We start from the raw sequence: 18805 nt of genomic DNA, 5'->3' as shown, positions 1-18805 counted from the left end.
CTATTATTATTATGGTTACATGTATGATAACTTCTAGTTGATTAGTGTAGTCATGTGCACATGTGTCAGATAGTCATGAATGATAATAACATGTGGTTGTATGCATTGCTATTGTTGTTTTATGATAGTTAACTTGATGATTATGTTATGTGTTATTGACAAGCATGTTATATGTTAACTTTTTGTTGTTATATGTTAGTTAATGGTTAGTGTTATTGAATTAAGTTCTTTATGTTATATGTATCATGCTAAATTGGATTGGCCTATGCAGATGGTTATGGTTATGACATTAAAGTATGAGTTTGACTATGTCATATATTTGATATTTGAGTGTTTGATTATGTCATCTAGTTGATTTATTTAACATGGTATCTTTGCAAGTTGGTTGAATGTTTGATGAATTGTATAATATGACTATGTGTATGTAAGATTGCTCAAACGAATGATTTTGTTTTAAGATGGGTTTACTCACACATATGTGTTGAGATAATTGATATGTACTTGAGTGTAAGTAGGTGATAGTTGTAGCATTATGTCTAATGACTATGAGTTGACTATGGATTATGACATGACTGTTAGTCTTGGTAAAGGTTGATTTCAAATTAGTAGACATGTTGCCTTGATCCTTGGAACATGTAGTCGACATGTGTGAGCAGTTGCGGGGAAACATGCTAGGTGCAACAAGGTAAGGTAATTGGTGTAATGTTATGTTCACTTATGCAATGACAATTATGTATTTATGGCAGTATTATGTAGGGGATTGCATGGAAAAAGAGATTTCCATGGAATCTTGAAGAAGGCTCAGGTTGATCTTTCCCTTGGAAGCAATGGGAACCCATGGGGATTGAGTCATGGTGTCTATCGAGAGTCTTGTGCTTTCGGTACCTTGTCATTTTCTTGTGATTGATTTACAGTTTTGTTATGTCTAGTGCATGATCATGCCATTTTGTTTGTGGTGTCGTATTGTTATTGGCTTTCATCATTTTCTTCTTGTTGGATTCTTGTTCTTGTCTTTTATGACTTTAGGGTCTTGGGAATTAGTCGGGAAAGAAGAAAGTTGATGTTAGGGTCTTGGGAATTACTTGGGAAAGAAGAAAGTTGATGGAACTCTGGGAGATATGTGTGGAACCTGTTAGCTCTGCTATATAATCTGGATTTTCTAAAGCTGGAGGCCAACTTGGTCCTTGGTCGTGCTCAAAGAAAAGCCTATGGTGGTTGCCCTCACCTTCTCCTCTACCTCTCTCACCCCTCTTTTGTCTCTATTCCCCGTGTTTTTCGTCGAAAATCATATAAAAGCCCCTTTTCAGGGCCCGGCCGTTAAACACACAAAACCCTATAAAACCCGCACCCATACGACCATGCACCTCCATAAAATCTTCACTATAGCCCCAGCCGTTGATCTCCGTCACCCCGATCTAATGGCTCCCGTCACAGTAACTTGCACGACCATTTCCCCGTAGTCCGATCATCTCTGCCGTGATCGGACGACAATCGCTCTCCCCGAGCCTTCGAACCGCTAGGACGATAACACACGATGAAAAGTGGTTTTGTTCTTTCCTCGCCACCACGCATTGCACTCCGAGTGGTATCGCATGCCATTGTACATTTACCACCCAACCCCCAATGCCGGTGCGAGCAATACCGCTTACCGCCCGTCCTCTGTCCCCGCCCATTAACTCCCACACGTCTCTTCGGTCCGATAGTCATTGGATCTGTCCACCCGAGATCCAATGGCCTGCACTCACTCCGCTTCCATATCTCCCGATACCCTCAACCAAGTAATCCTCGCCGTCTATCCCCTTAATCCGATGGCCAGTCTGGCTCTTCCATCCGGCTCGTACATTTGCCATGCAGTCCACTTGCCCTGACCATTCTGTGCACCCGAAGGACAAAGACAACCACCTACCAGTACTCGGTGCATTTCCTCCTCAACAACTGCATTCAACAGACAGTATGGCTGAGAAGGGAAAGGACAGAGCTCGAGTAGATAAATTCATTTAACACTTATGGGACTTCATCCCATACGATACCCCAGCCACCCGAGAGGACAGCAGAGAACCCGAGGAGATCAAATTCACTCATAGAGACAAGTAATCGCACTTAGACTCCATCAGGCAGTTAAAGTGGTTGGTGGTCAATTACGACCTCTCCATACTTAGAATAGTCGAGTGCCTTTGTAATGAAACTCTATATATACCCAAAAACAAGATGTAATCAGGGTTGATGGTTAATGTTTTTATGTAAAGTTCAACTTTTGGAGACTGTAACTATTTTGATACTTGCAGCATCTCATCTTCATTTTCAGCTAATACAAGCTTCTTTTGCTGTTGATTGCTCACTTTTCATCCTTCTTCTGTTCTAAGCCATGCCTGATATGTTGTATTTTTGAGCTCTTGATGTTTAGCATTAGAGAAGATGTCATCCTATCTCTGTGTTAAAGTCTTGTATGTATTAGTGAATAAGCTATTCAGGTTTCTCTTCACCTAATGTTAGAAAGATGTCATCCTGTCTGTGTATTATGGAATTAGATTTACAGACTTCTTTACTGGTTGCAGCTGGCCATCACATGGTCTTGTGCATCTGTTGGTGTGGTCAATATTCCCCACCTTCATCCAATCCTTAAATTGTGAGTAATTGGTGGTCTAAAGCCTTGTAGTCTGGGGGTGTTCACACATGTCTGGAGTTAAAAAAAGTAGAAGTGGTTATCTGGCTTGAACAAGCATAATCTCTTCCATTCATCCATTTGCAACAATAAGTTGAATTTGTAATGTTCCCGAGCATCTCCGAGCTACAACCTAGGAGAGTTTCTTGGGGTGATAACATTAATTGGTGTTGTTGCTGGGGAGAGGAGATTGAAGCTCAACTTCCCTGAGAAAACAACACAGTTCCATGCGTTGATGATAGACAAGGTCTGAACACATTTCAGGTTGTAATTATCTATCTGGCGACTCTACTGAAGAACCAACCTTTGGTGACTCCACATTTCAGTTCTGGCTCAGTTTGTGAGGCATAGCCGGAGAAATCCTCAGAAATCACCAGCTGACCCAGTGCCTGACCCTGAGAAGATTGCTAAGCAATGGAAAACATCACAGAAAGGAGCATCAAGATCAGGTAAGCCTAAGAAATCTTATGTATCTCTACAAGAGAAGATTATAATTGAGGATATACAGTTTGAAGATTTAGAGCCTAACATTGTTAGTGAAGAAATACCCGCAGAGATTCATAAAGCTCCTTGTTCATCCAGTTCCCCTTTGAATCTCAGTCCAAAGAAAGCCTCCCATACAGTCCATCATATTCCTTTGTCTCTGTCATCCATTTCACTACCCCCTACTGTTCAAACTGGCAGTATCCTCCCACCCATCCCAGTCATGGCAGGCCAACAGGCACCCACGAAGATGGAAAGAATCATAGCTGCTAGGTATGGAACCTTGGTCTTGCCTATTCCTTTGAATGCCATGCTTGTAGGAGAATATCAGAAATATATGCCTAAGTTCACTGGTACAGAGGGAGTAACAGTTGAAGAACACCTTGAGTCTTTTTATAGTTATGCTCATAACCTAGATATCAGTGAAGATGACGTGTGGATGAGAGTGTTTGTCCAGAGCCTTGATGGTGAGGCTAGAAAGTGGTTCAGAGAGTTGACCCCTAGGTCAATAGCAGACATCGAAGCCTTAGATGATGTATTCTTGAAGCATTGGGGAGATAAGAAAGACCTGCTCTATTACCATACAGAGTTTGGAAACCTCAAGAGGGAGAATGGGGAATCATTGCCTGATTTTAATAAAAGATTTAACCGTATGTATAGTAAGATACCAGCTGAAGTAAAGCCTACCCCCACCTCTGCCAAACTCACTTATTCCAATGCTTTTGACTCTAATTTTTTCCTACTCTTGAGAGAAAGAAGATGTGCCACTCTAGCTGAAATGTAGGATGCGGCTTTAGAGGTGGAATCAAATATCATGGCTGCAAAAAAGCTCAAAAGTCAGGCTGATAGAAGGAGGCAGAGAGGTGAGGCTTCTTCTTCCTCTGTTTCATCTTCAGAACCTAAGTTAGACAAAATGACTAAAATGATAGAGTCATTGGCTGCTGAGATATCTAAGCTAAAAGTTGAGCAGAGCTCTGGAAAAGCAAGGCTTCCAAACACATTTGCTCCAAGAAACCCAAATCCATTCAGAAGAGCAAATGAGCAATTGCAGATCATTCAGAAGGGTAAAGAAGCAAATGAACAGCAAAGAGTGAAGGCTCCCTTCTAGAACGTAGTCATGGAAGAGGAGCAGTCTGAAGAAGAGGATGAAATTCATTGCATGGAAGATAAAGGCAGTGTTGCCTTTTTGACATTGGCTGCCTATGAAGAATCATTGCTACAGGAGCAAAAAAGTCAAAAGTGGGATAGAGAGGCTGTTCTACAGACTGATGAGCAGCAAAGATATAAGCTGAGGTCAAAAGCAACCAATGTCAAGGAGAATCCTGCCCAAAGAGCTGCTGTCCCAACAGAGCAATAGAATATCAGACAGAAGAAGCCAGCAGCTGATCCAGTCATCCTCAAAGCACCAACTCAAGAGGTAAGAGGTCCTGATAAGTCTCCTTCCCCTTTCAGCTTTGAATCAGAAGTGAAAAAGTTAAAAATATCTGTGCCTCTGATAGAGCTTGTAAAGAGTGAAGTTTTTAGAAAGCCTATCCTTGATGCTCTTGATCTAAAAGCCTCACCGGCCTCCACTGTCTACGTCAATTTGCAAGATGATAAGCTTGCAATTGTGCTTAGCCCAATGATCGAACCTGCTGATAATAGCTCCCCATCGTTCTATGTCTCCTTGACCATTCATGATAAAACCCTCCATAACTGCCTGCTAGACACAGGGGCCAGCCACAATTTGATGCCTAAAGCTGTCATGGAAGAGTTAGGCCTTGATATCACTAGACCATATCATGACTTATTCTCATTTGATTCAAGAAAGGTAAAATGCCTAGGATTAATCAAAGACCTAGCCATTACCCTAACTCAGTTGCCCATGAAGAGCATGATTATGGATATTGTGGTAGCAGATGTCCCTCCCAAGTTTGGCATGCTGCTATCCAGAGGGTGGATTAAGAGACTAGGTGGGACATTACAAAATGATTTATCTTATGCCACTATCCTAGTTTTTGGAGGGGAAAGCAAGAGATTGTACAGAGAAGCACAACTGGCCTACATCATCAGTGATGAGAAGAACCCTTCTAATCATCCCATTTATGCTGTGGACACCGATTTTAGAGCATGTATTCTCCAAATTGAGGAATCCTAGAAGGCCTCAATGCAGATCAAGAAACTAGTGAATCAGGCCGAGGGAGAGAAAGGAAGTCAGGTTTGGGAAATTCTCTTTGATGGAGCATGTTCAAGGGAGGCTACAGGAGTAGGGGTGTTGCTGATATCTCCAGAACAAGAAAGCACACATCCGTCTTTCAATCTGGCTTTTCAAGTTATGAACAATATAGCAGAGTATGAGGCTCTGATATTGGGTCTCAATGCAGCTAAAGACAAAGGAATCAGAAACATAAAGGTGTTTGGAGATGTTGATCTTATCATTCAGCAAGTGAACAAAACATTTCAGGCAAAGCACCCAAGGATGAAAGCATATAGAGATGAGGTATGGAGGCTCAAAGATTCTTTTGATAGTTTTTGTATCTCATATATCCCTAGAGTCAGAAATCAGCTTGCTGATTCCCTTGCTGTATCTGCTAGCATGTTTATTCCTCCCATGCCTCCCAGTCTAGTTTATGAAGTTCAGATGAAATATAGACCATCCTTGCCTGATAATGTCCAGCATTGGAAAGTTTTTGAGGATGATGATGAGGTAAATAGGTTTATTCAAGTCATTGATGAATTCACTAAAACACAAATTGATCAAGAAAATGAAGCTTTGGAAGAAAACCCCTAGTCCCACCTTGGAAATAAAATTGGCAAAAACAACATTGTCCAACTGCCCAGCAATCACATACCTAAAGGCCTAGTCCCTTTAGAAAAGCTGTTTGACCAGAATGATGTGCCTTATAAGGCTGCCCAAAAAGAAGATCAATCTGCAGTCCATAAGCATAACATAGGGAGTCCAGATCAGCCAAGACATATAAATCTGTCCACCCATTTGTCTTCTGCCCAGAGTTCTGAGTACTACAGTTTAATGAAACAATTTGCTGATGTTTTTGCCTGGGAATATAGTGACCTGAAAACATATGACAAAATGATCATCCAGCATAAAATCCCTTTAGAGAAAGACACCATCCCTTTTAAGCAGAAGCTAAGGCCCATAAATCCCTTGCTCCTCCCTCTAATCGAAAAGGAAATAAAGAAATTACTGGCTGCCAAAATCATAGTCCCTCTCAGATATTCCAAATGGGTAGCCAACTTAGTGGTAGTAAGGAAGAAAAGTGGAGAAATCAGGCTTTGCGTTGATTTCAGAAACTTAAACAAATGCTCTAAGAAAGACAACTATCCTCTGCCCAAGATGGAGCATTTGCTACAGAAGGTCTCAGGAGCCAAAGTGATGTCTTTCCTGGATGGATTTTCAGGATACAACCAGGTTGCTGTACATCTAGATGATCAAGAGAAGACTGCATTCACCACTCCTTGGGGTACTTTTATGTATTCCAAGATGCCTTTTGGGTTGATGAATGTTGGAGCCACCTTCCAGAGGGCTATGGATATAACATTTGTGAGAAAGAAGGACAAATTTTTCCTTGTTTACCTTGATGATATAACAATGTACTCTAGCAACCATCATGAACACTTGCAACATTTGAAGAGAGTGTTTCTGAAGTGCAGAAGGTTTGGGATCTCAGTCAATCCTAAAAAGTCATAGTTTGATTTAGAAGAGGGCAAGCTGTTAGGGCATGTTGTTTCTGCTGCAGGTGTCAAAATTGACCCAGAAAGAGTAAGAGCAATACAGACTTTGTCTGTCCCAAGATCAAAGAAGAATATCTAGTCCTTTCTGGGTAAGATAAATTTTGTAAGGAGGTTTATTCCTAATTTTTCAGAACTTGTAAAATACATTACCTCCAAGTTGAAAAAGGGGTCAGAAGTCAGATGGACCGAGGTAGCAAGAAGATGCTTTGAATCCATTAAGAAAGCTATTATGGAAGCTCCTACTTTAATCAGCCCAGATTACAGCAAGGAGTTCCATATATTTTCATTTGCCTCTGATGACACCCTTGCAGCAGTTTTGATGCAAGCAGATGAAGAAGGCTTAGAGCATCCAGTGGCATTTTTCAGCAAAACATTAAGGGATGCTGAGCTGAAGTATGATATCATTGAAAAACAGGCATATGCTCTTATCAAGTCTTTGAAAGCTTTCAGAATTTACATTCTACATTCCAAGATAATTACATATGTACCCTGTTACAGGGAAAAGTGTCTATTTAGAACTGCTCTATCCCACTAAGGTGTGACAGTTGCCTTAGAAACAAATAGAGAAAAACTACTTTTGTATTTCCTTTATGAATTATAGACAGAGAGGAATAGAAAGAACCAACCTGTGTCTTGCGCTAATCCTTTTATCCAATCCCTTTCTTCTTTGATAGTCTCCAGCTACCTGCTCCCTTGCGTGCCCAGCTTCACAGAATACCTGTAAGATCACAGAAGAAGAGCACTATACAAAGACATGGATCTATATTCATAAATAACCTAGGATCAGATTTAAGTTAACCATACAAATGTGACAAGCATCAATGATACAAAAGCATGGAGGAGAACTCAAATAGTTTTTATTGATAAAAAAGAAAAGATCCAGGAGGAGTTACAACCAGTGGTTCCGACCCAGCATCAACCTCCCAGCAAAGAAGCCCCTCTTCACCTCAAACAAAGCATAAATCACCCAACAATCTGATGTTTGTCTCTAGAAACCAACAGCAATTCCTTACAATATGCAAAATTCCAGCCTCTGGATCTCTGGGATGAGGGATCCATATATAGATATGTGTAAGGAGGATGAGTCAGCTTGTGATTTGATTAGTGTCTTCTCTCTGTCAGTTCTTGCTTCCACTTGGAGACTGAGGGCCTCTTACTCATCTTTGGTCGAATTCAGTGAGGCAAGTGTCACAGGAGAAGATTCTGGAAGCTTCCATTGCCTCTCCACCTCGCGGAATGACACTGCCATTTGTCATTTCTCACCCATCGCACCCTACAGAAGGGAGTTTTGAAATGCAACACACCCTCACAGTGTATTTAGGTGCAATGCAACGCACTTAGCCAGTGGAGTAGCTGAAATGATCCTGTTTTGACCAATTCTGAGCAGTTTCTGGTGGAGAACTTCTAGGAGAAGCTGTAATCTGTTGACCTTGTTCCTTTAGGGGTTAGAACAACACTTTTAGGGACTTAGGAGCCCTTGGTTTATGGACATTTCATGCTTGGAGTTGTAAGGCACAAAAATGTCTATAACAGTTGCCCCCTAAAGTATGAGGCCGTTAACCTTTTGGTGTCGGGTGAAATGCTTTATTATGAGGATCCGAAGTTCTTTCAATGCTGGGAGGAGACTTGTAATAAGATACAATACAATACATTATCTTCATACTGTTTTCATGATCTAGCTGAGGCGGGCATTCCCATGCTCAGCTTTATAAATTCATTTTCATGTACATAGGACAGACAATCGTCTGAGTGTAGACTGATGATTCTGATAGAGCCATCATCCTTTTGGTAGGATGATTATCTGTGCTGCAATGATGTACATTTGATGTCTTTATTTCCCTGATATATATCGCAGCCCGGATGGATGAAACTAGATCCAGGGTCTTCAATATCGTCTGATCTTCACTCGAAGTACAAGTCGATCCATGTGAGAAATGTTTTGAAGTCGAACATGGAAAGACATCGCTTGATTACCAGTCAATGATGTAAACTGTTAACAAGCGCGAGAGGAATCACCGATAATGATAATGATCCTCAAGGTACTGCAGTACAATTCACGTGGTGTGAATAAAGGACTTGGCGTCGAACACCACGCAAAATCTTTCGGTCGAAGGCCATTGATGTAAACCTGTCGCTGGAAGTGAGAAACTTGCCATTGAGGCATGCAAGCTTCAAAGTACTGAATGGGGTGTTCCTAGATCAACTTCTTGGATAATGAGCTGATGTCGACAAGAAGTGATCCGTCATAGGAGGGCCTTAATGAATCCCACATCAATGACACAGAACGGAGAAAATGATTTTGATGGAGGTGAAAACGATCTGATGATATAAGGTTCAGGGTGGCGGTCATGAAAGAATGGAGTATAATGTATGGTAGTGGGTGAGACACAGGTGACTTCTCTGGATGACTTCTCTTGAACATATCGGCGACACTGATGTGATGGATTGGTAGCATTAACCCCAAATGTGGATGGTATGGCGTGACCATGGTGATATGACCGGTGAATGAAACAACCCAACCCGACTCGGACATGGAGTGGAAGTGTCATGTTCAAGAGCGACTTGCTACCAACAAAGTTTCTTTGAGTTTTCTTCCCAATTTTTCCCCAGTCATTGCTGACCAGTACCTCTTTATTTTTTTCAAGCTTGAGGAGGATAACATATGCTTGTTCTATAATTTGCCCTTCGGGCAAACCCATCGCTATGTTTTAACGAGCCTAGCGATAGTGAAACTCGTTCTCGTCTAAAGACAAGTTTGTCGCTATTAATCTTTTTAACGAGTTTAACGACAAAGATATCTCGGTCCTTTTCAATTTTAGAGACTCTAAAAAGGAACGTAAAGGTAACTCCAAAATTCCTTTTTCGTCATCTAATCCCTTAAGTCCGAAAAAGTATAAAACAATACAGAAGGGATGAATCTTCGATAGTTTTAACGAGCCGAACAAAACAAGCGCTCGATCTTTTTGCGTAATAATCCCTCAGGTCCAAAAAGATTAAAATCTAGAGGAGGGATAGCACTTCCTGTCCCTTTAACGAGCTGGAGAGGCCAATGGCTCAGCAATCTTTTCATATTTTACGAGTCAGTTGAAAAGAGCTTAAAGGAGACTTGTCTTTTGAGGAACGAGTGATAAAACGGGTAGCAGCTGATTCCAGGTAAGGTTTGGAATTTTCCAATCACGGTAGTGTCACAAGGATGGCTAGTGAAATCACTCTTCACAGCTGTTCCTCAAAACGGGTAAACAATTAAAATGGAGGTGAATGATCGGCCAATGAAAAGTGGAGGTGATGGTGCAAACACGACCAAGGCTTTAACAACTGAAGTACTACATTCACGATGGTTATTTATCGGGGGAATAGTTCATTTTTTAACGAGCTTAAACGCGGGTGGAAACATTTGCTCATGTCTTGTGTTTATTTTTTAACGAGCTTGAACTATGTGCTAAAACTGCTCGATTAATCCAGTCTTGTGATAAGAATGTCTCATATAAAAACGGCAACTTTTAGAGATTTGCCCCACATCCTTTCTTTATGCAAGTTAGGAAACGACCAATCCTACGAGTTTAAAGGGGTAGAGGTCCTAAAAATTTAAAAAATAAATAGTTGCTCTTCGCTTGCATTCCAAAAGGTTTGCATGCCCCCAAGTATAAAATAGAGTTTCAAGGTTACCCCTTCTTTAGTCCGTTAAAAAATTTGTTTTACTGAGAGAGGCCTACCTCTTACAGGTTACCCAAAGATCGTTCTATTCACAGCGCAAACAAAACACTTCTCCGGCGATGTCTACCGAAATAAACAAAGGTGAGCGGCGGTGCTCGCCAACTCACATAACTTTGACAAGAGAATCTTGTTCTAGAATAACCCCCTCTTCCAATCACGGACGGGGGTACAGACTAGTCATATTCTCTCGTGGAAACCTACCCTATACCCGAAGTTTTCCTGCCGAAGCAGACCAGGGTGCATGCCCCCTGGGATTCAGTCATATCCCTCTGAATCACTCGCGCTCATCGGGAGGACGGACTGGAGATTGAGACATTTCTTGCGTGAAAAGACCATTCAGGGATGGTATATGACTATTTGCTATGCGTGATCCGGGAAATGAAAGCTGGTCTACGAGCTTGACCACTCTTCCTTCGTGCGGAAAACACATCACTCTAAAGAGTGATGAGACGATGGCTCTCATGCAATAAATATAGTCTCGTCCAAGGAGTAGATTGTAATCCAGGGGTCCTTGAACTACCATCACGTTCATGTGAACGGTTTTCCCTCTCAACGTTATGGGCACGTTGGGAAGGATCCCTAACGGTCGACTGGTTCCTTTATCAAAGCCTGTCAGATTTCTCATCTCAGGCAAAAGCGATGGCGAACCAAGCGCTTTCCAAGCAGTTGAGGAAAGGATACTCACAGAAGCCCCCTCATCTATGATGGTACCAACCATAACCATTCTATATATCTGAACAATAATTCGGAATGGTACACTAGCTGGTAAACGGGGTCTGCCTAGTTGATTCCAGTCGAAGGAGACAACTAGGTTGCTTGGAGGTGGGACCGAATAGATGGCCGGGTATGACTCTGACGAACTTCCTTCCTGCGGTAAAGGAACGGGTAAATTGCCCCCATGTTCATTGGAGTCTGTGCTTATGAAAATAATTTGGACGGTGTCATCCTTGTTCTCTTCAGTGATTGTATCATCTGAAGATGGAACCTCTGAAGGCAAGACCGGGTCAACTGCCGCCTCGACCTTTTTCTCTTTCGTCTGGTATGGATTCAGATGGTTCATCTTCAATGACAGATGTTTCGGCCGACCACCTGAGTGGGTCAGCAGAATTTTCAACTAGTGACGGACTCGGCAAGAGTTTTTTATATCCAGGAGGAAGTCGTAACGGTGAAACCGGACGATCATCCAAAACTCTTTTAGCTTCGTCTAAGAAGGGACAACGGTGGACGGCATGATCACCTTCGCATAGTTTACAAGGAAATCTATATTTTCCTTTTTGTCCTGGGGCTTCACTTTCACTAGTTGACAGTGTGTTTTCAACATGATCATCAAAGGTTGACGACACCGGGTTGTGAAAACGAGGAGACCAGTCCCTTAAGATCCGAGGGATGCAGGGACAATCTCTGTGAAAATGGTCTCCTTTGCAAATGACACATGGCGATTTAGGCCTGGTCGGTGCAGTGTGTGGATTTTCGTTAGACGACACTCGTTTGCCCCCATTCGCTTTTGGCTCCTTCTTCTTCTTCTCTTTCTTCTTCTTTTCCTTCTTCTCTTTAGGAACTTGACTTTTGGCTTTACCAGCCCCATCAAGCGAAGAGGAAGGGGGAGAGGAAGAATTAGAGGAAGTAGAAGGTTGGTGGGTAACTCTGGACTCGTCTAATTGCTGATTCGATTGTTCAGGAATAGTGGTGTTCTGAACGACAGAGGTTGAGAAGAGCCATATAGGCAACCCAATCGTCAGTCCTGGAAGCGACAATGTGGCCATATGGGGTGCACCAACATCTCCCCAAGAGGAGAAGGGACTAGGATTTCCTCCAAGGGGAATTCCTTGGTTGGTGGACTCCATTTTCTCAACCCAAGATCAATGTAGGAAAGGGGTAATGAATATTCCGTTTAAAATAAAATTTTAGACGCTTTGACACAACTTGTTTTTTCAGTTTTTAAGAGTCGAGAAAAAACAAAAGATGACTCTAGTCGCCTTCGATTTTAATGAGCCTGAAGTGACAAGTGCTTAGATGGACCTTTTCCGTTAAGGAGTCTGAAAAGGAACGAAAGGGACTACTCTGGAGATCTAGGTAGAGGGAGTACCAAACCAATCGCAAAACTGCAGAATACTTTTTACGGTACGGCAGTCAATCTTCCCGAATGCTGTGTTCAGTGCATTACGATCGATAGGGCGGCAGGCACGGCTTCCTAAGGATAAAGGATTTAAGCCTATAGGGGTCTCCCAAAATATACTTGACTGTTCGTGGGAGCACAAGTCCGTACTGGCACTTATCGTCTCAAAGTGGAGGAATCACCCAACCATCAGTGAGGACAATAGTTACCAGGCTTTACGATGCCGGAATACATCTCTAGCCTAGACCTCTAAATGTTGTGCGTTAAGTTCCAAAGCATTGTTAGATTCATTGAATTTATTTTGAGTTGATCTTGTTTATGAAGTTTGCCTTTCGGGTTCACCACGAGATGTAGATGTAATTCCTAAAATGCAATCTAAAGATGATAAACAAAACTTTTATCTCTTTTGTGCAATGAAAATCCTAGCTACTAGGGGAAAAGAAAGACACAATCTTTTCACAAAGAGAAAAGAGCACACAGTAAATGCACTTTCCTAAATCAAGCCAAACAGACTGTCTATATGCAAATGCACATGCATGTATTTGTTTTCGACTTTCTTAGTATTGATGCTAAAAAGAAAGTTGATGTACAAATCTGAATTTCTTTTCAAGCGACAAATATAAACAAGCTCTTTTTCGAAATCAAAAAACAGAGATGATTACGACACCTTACGATTTTGAAATGAACACTTGTTCTTGACACTAGAAAATCACAAATTCAGACCAAAGGCAATAGTAATAGTATAATCGACCATCAACAACAACCAAAATTTCTCCTATGATCGAAATCGACACTTGCGACAGATTCAAATCAAAGGACGACAGTATGACTATTCTACTTTTGCAATGGAAAACTGTAAACGACTCAACAAACACACAAAAACATCTACAGTTCTTTTGTACAAAGGAGGCGGAATAACAACAAGGAAAAGAGGCTTCAAACAGACATATACTGATCATAGGCAGCAAAATTCAGAGATAGAACTGGAAAGAATGAAGCACAGGAACCACAACTGCACAGAGCTAGTCTGATCAGCGCCCCTGTAACACAGAGAATCTGAAATGCAGCGCAGGTTGCCCCTTCGGGAAGTGCGCTGAAATTCAGGATCTCTGAACAGTACCTGCGCTGGGCCAGAAACGAGACTCTGTTCGGGTTCTGGGTCACAGTTTGCAGTTCAGTCCTTGGTTTTTGGCTGAGTAAAAAGCAATCAGTAATGCAACAATCAGGGGTAGATCTAAGGAGGATCTAAGAGCTATCACAAGGGCAATCAGATAGTCTGTGAATCAGCTGTTTAAATCATAAACAGATCCAGTGAATGGATTGAAGCAGCAATTATCTACTTTGCATTTGTTATGGCAAATGCAGTTCGAAAGCTACTTATAAGTTTATGAAACAAACAACAAAGAATGACACACAAACAAACTAATTAGACATTCCCCAGCGGAGTCGCCATTTTGTTACAGGGAAAAGTGTCTATTTAGAACTGCTCTATCCCACTAAGGTGTGACAGCTGCCTTAGAAACAAACAGAGAAAAACTACTTTTGTATTTCCTTTATGAATTATAGACAGAGAGGAATAGAAAGAACCAACCTGTGTCTTGCGCTAATCCTTTTATCCAATCCCTCTCTTCTTTGATAGTCTCTAGCTACCTGCTCCCTTGCATGCCCAGCTTCACAGAATACCTGTAAGATCACAGAAGAAGAGCACTATACAAAGACATGGATCTATATTCATAAATAACTTAGGATCAGATTTAAGTTAACCATACAAATGTGACAAGCATCAATGATATAAAATCATGGAGGAGAACTCAAATAGTTTTTATTGATAAACAAGAAAAGATCTAGGAGGAGTTACAACCAGTGGTTCCAACCCAGCATCAACCTCCCAGCAAAGAAGCCCCTCTTCACCTCAAACAAAGCATAAATCACCCAACAATCTGATGTTTGTCTCTAGAAACCAACAACAATTCCTTACAATATGCAAAATTCCAGCCTCTGGATCTCTGGGATGAGGGATCCATATATAGATATGTGTAAGGAGGATGAGTAAGCTTGTGATTTGATTAGTGTCTTCTCTCTGTCAGTTCTTGCTTCCACTTGGAGACTGAGGGCCTCTTACTCATCTTTGGTCGAATTTAGTGAGGCAAGTGTCACATGAGAAGATTCTGGAAGCTTCCATTGCCTCTCCACCTCGCGGAATGACACTGCCATTTGTCATTTCTCACCCATCGCACCCTACAGAAGGGAGTTTTGAAATGAAACGCACCCTCACAGTGTATTTAGGTGCAATGCAACGCACTTAGCCAGTGGAGCAGCTGAAATGATCCTATTTTGACCAATTCTGAGCAGTTTCTGGTGGAGAACTTCTAGGAGAAGCTGTAATCTGTTGACCTTGTTCCTTTAGGGGTTAGAACAACACTTTTAGGGACTTAGGAGCCCTTGGTTTATGGACATTTCATGCTTGGATTTGTAAGGCACAAAAATGTCTATAACATACCCTCTCCTTCAATAAAAGATGTTCTAACGCAGCTTGATGCTGATGGAATAAGGGCTAAATGGATTGCAAAGCTTATTGAATTTAATATAGAATTGAAGCCCACTAAGTCTGTCAAAGGTCAGGGCCTTGCTAGATTGATGGCCGAAGATAACTGCAGGATGCTGGACATAAATTTCATAAGCATGAATTTAGAGAATAGTCAGACAGCAGAAGAAACAACAAAACTAGGGTGAAATTAGTCGTTGGTAGAAAATATAGCCTCTTGTGAGTGGTATTCTGACATGGCTCAATTCTTGCTGAAGCTAGAAATTCCTCCAGGCCTTAGTTCAAGCCAAGCCAGAAATATTAAGCTCAGGGCAGCAAAATATTGCATTCATGAAAATCTGCTCTATTAGAGGGACCCCTCTGGAGTTATCCTGAGGTGTTTGGACAAAGAACAATCCATAGAAGGGATGCAACAGTTTCATTCCAGCATATGTGGAGGACATCACTATTGGAAGACTATAGCCCACAAAATCCTCAGAGCTGGGTACTATTGGCCCACCTTGTTTGCTGATGTCTTTTCCTTTGTTAAATCATGTGACAGGTGCCAAAGATTTGAGGGGAAGTAGCAATTGAAGTCCCTGCCCTTAAAACCCATACATGCTAGTGGCGCTTTCTAGCAGTGGGGCTTGGATTTCATTGGAGAAATCAATCCACATTCCAGTGGCCAGCATAGATGGATCTTAGTAGCCACTGATTACTTCACTAAGTGGATTGAAGCAATCCCTACCATAAAGACTGATCACCATGTGGTCATGAAGTTCTTGAATGAAAATATTTTCACTAGGTTTGGCTGTCTCATAAACTAGTTACAGACAATGCAACAGCCTTTCGGGCAAAAGAATTGGTGGACATGTGTGACTCAATGGGCATTAAGCTAGTTCATTCCACCTCATACTACCCTCAAGGCAATGGTCTAGTAGAATCTTCCAACAAGAGCCTGATAAGGATAAGTAAAAGGATGTTGGAAGACAAAAAAAAGAATTGGGATTCTAAGCTCAAGTATGCACTATGGGATAACAGAGTAACCACCAAGAAATTCACAGAGAATTCTCCATTCAAGTTGGTATATGGCACTGAGGCTGTATTCCTAATTCAGTTAACTCTCCCTATGGCAAAGTTCTTGCAAGAAAAGCAGAGTGAGGAAGAAGACATGGCAAAAAGGATCATTGATTTAGCAGAGGTACATAAAATCAGAGAACAGCTGGTTGAAAGGTCTGTAGCACATCAGAAGAAGATCAAGGGAGCTTTTGACAGAAGGACAAAAACAGATAATTTTCAGGTTGGAGATTTGGTTCTGAAGTGGGACGCACTGAAAGAGAAGAAAGGCAACCATGGGAAGTTTGATTCTTTTTGGATAGGGCCTTTTATCATTTCTTAGATCCAAGGGAACAATACTTTCATACTGCAAAGTAAGGAAGGGAAGGCAGTTTTTGATGGCCCAGTTAATGGACGTTTTCTGAAAACTTATGATATTTAAGGCCTTTAGCCTTAAATTTGTAAATATGTTATTTTATCAGTTTTAATGTAGGTTCAGTTAGACTCCATGCCCAATGGAACACTAGGAAATTTTGCTAATTTGGTTTTCACAGAAAAGGCAATGATCTACAATTCTTGAGACCTCACAGGGAGGATCTCATCCCTAGAAGGAGCCAGTGTTAGCTCTGCTATATAATCTGGATTTTCTAAAGCTGGAGGCCAACTTGGTCCTTGGTCGTGATCGAAGAAAAGCCTATGGTGGTTGCCCTCACCTTCTCCTCTACCTCTCTCACCCGTCTTTTGTCTCTATTCCCTGTGTTTTTCGTCAAAAATCATATAAAAGCCCCTTTTCAGGTCTCGGCCGTTAAATACACAAAACCCTATAAAACCCGCGTCCATACGACCATGCGCCTCCATAAAATCTTCACCATAGCCCCAGCCGTTGATCTCCATCACCCCACTCTAATGGATCCCTTCGCAGTAACTTGCATGACCGTTTCCCCGCCATCCGATCATCTCCATCGTGATTGAACGACAATCGCTCTCCCCGCTCCTTCGAACCGCTAGGATGATAACATGTGATGAAAAGTGGTTTCGTCCTTTCCCCACCACCACGCGTCGCACTTCGAGTGGTATCGCATGCCATTGTACGTTTACCGCCCAACCCCTAATGCCGATGCGAGCAATACCGCTTACCACCCGTCCTCCATCCCCACCCGTTAACTCTCGCACATCTCTTCGGTCCGATAGCTATTGGATCTATCCGCCCGAGATCCAACAGCTCGCACTCACTCTGCTTCCATATCTCCCGATGCCCTCAACCAAGTAATCCCCGCCATCTATCCCCTTAATCCGATGACCAGTCTGGCTCTTCCATCCGTCTTGTACATTCGCCATGCAATCCACTTGCCCTGACCATTCCATGCACCCGAAGGACGAAGACAACCGCCTACCAGTACTCCGTGTATTTCCTCCTCAACAACCGCATTCAATAGACAGTATGGCTAAGAAGGGAAAGGACAGATATCGAGTATATAAATGCATTTAACAGTTATGGGACTTTGTCCCATACGATACTCTAGCCACCCGAGAGGATAGCAGAGCACATGAGGAGATCAAATTCACTCATAGAGACAAGTAATCACACTCAGACTCCATCAGGTAGTTAAAGCGGTTGGTGGTCAATTACAACCCCCCTATCTCTGTGTTAAAGTCTTGTATGTATCAGTGAATAAGCTATTCAGGTTTCTCACCACCTAATGTTAGAAAGCTGTCATCCTGTCTGTGCATTAGGGAATTAGATTTGCAGACTTCTTTACTGGTTGCAGCCGGCCATCACATGGTCTTGTGCATCTGCTGGTGTGGTCAGTATTCCCCACCTTCATCCAATCCTTAAATTGTGAGTAATTGGTGGTCTAAAGCCTTGTAGTCTGGGGGTGTTCACACATGTCTGGAGTTAAACAAAGTAGAAGTGGTTATCTGGCTTGAACAAGCATCATCTCTTCCATTTATCCATTTGCAACAATAAGTTGAATTTGTAATGTTCCTGAGCATCTCTGAGCTACAACCTAGGAGAGTTTCTTGGGGTGATAACAGAACCCAACAGGTAATGAAAGAGTCAGATGAAGCTGGTGCATGTGAAAGGGTAGTTGAAGGTAAGAGTATGACAACTAGCTAATTTGGTTAGGTACATTAGTGTAAATGGATGGTGGCAGGACAATCAAGAGAAAGCTAACATGAAAGATAAAGTGAATGGATGTGAGGCATCTAATTCCTTGGCTATGTTGGGAACGATTGTTCTCAATGTTGTGCATATTGTACACAAATAAAGGAAGTTCTCTTAACCTTTACCTTATGGTATCTGGTAATTATGTTGTGATAATGATTGTGTTGATGTCTATATATGTATACATGTATGTATGTATCTATGTCACTATCTGACAAGGTCATCAGGAATCGTTCTTGTGGAGGAATGATTGCTTGTATATATGAATGACATGAAGAGATTCCTGGTTCATGAGGAATCAGGTGGGAAGAGTAGCCTGATAGATATTTGACGTCAGTATCATGTGGATAT

Source organism: Pinus tabuliformis, chromosome 6, assembly GCF_031772625.1.
Source record: "Pinus tabuliformis cultivar Carrire ecotype Pingquan chromosome 6, CPIR1, whole genome shotgun sequence".
Taxonomy (NCBI): domain Eukaryota; kingdom Viridiplantae; phylum Streptophyta; class Pinopsida; order Pinales; family Pinaceae; genus Pinus; species Pinus tabuliformis.
The sequence above is the reverse complement of the archived record's forward strand: the minus strand, read 5'-3'. Positions refer to the sequence as shown.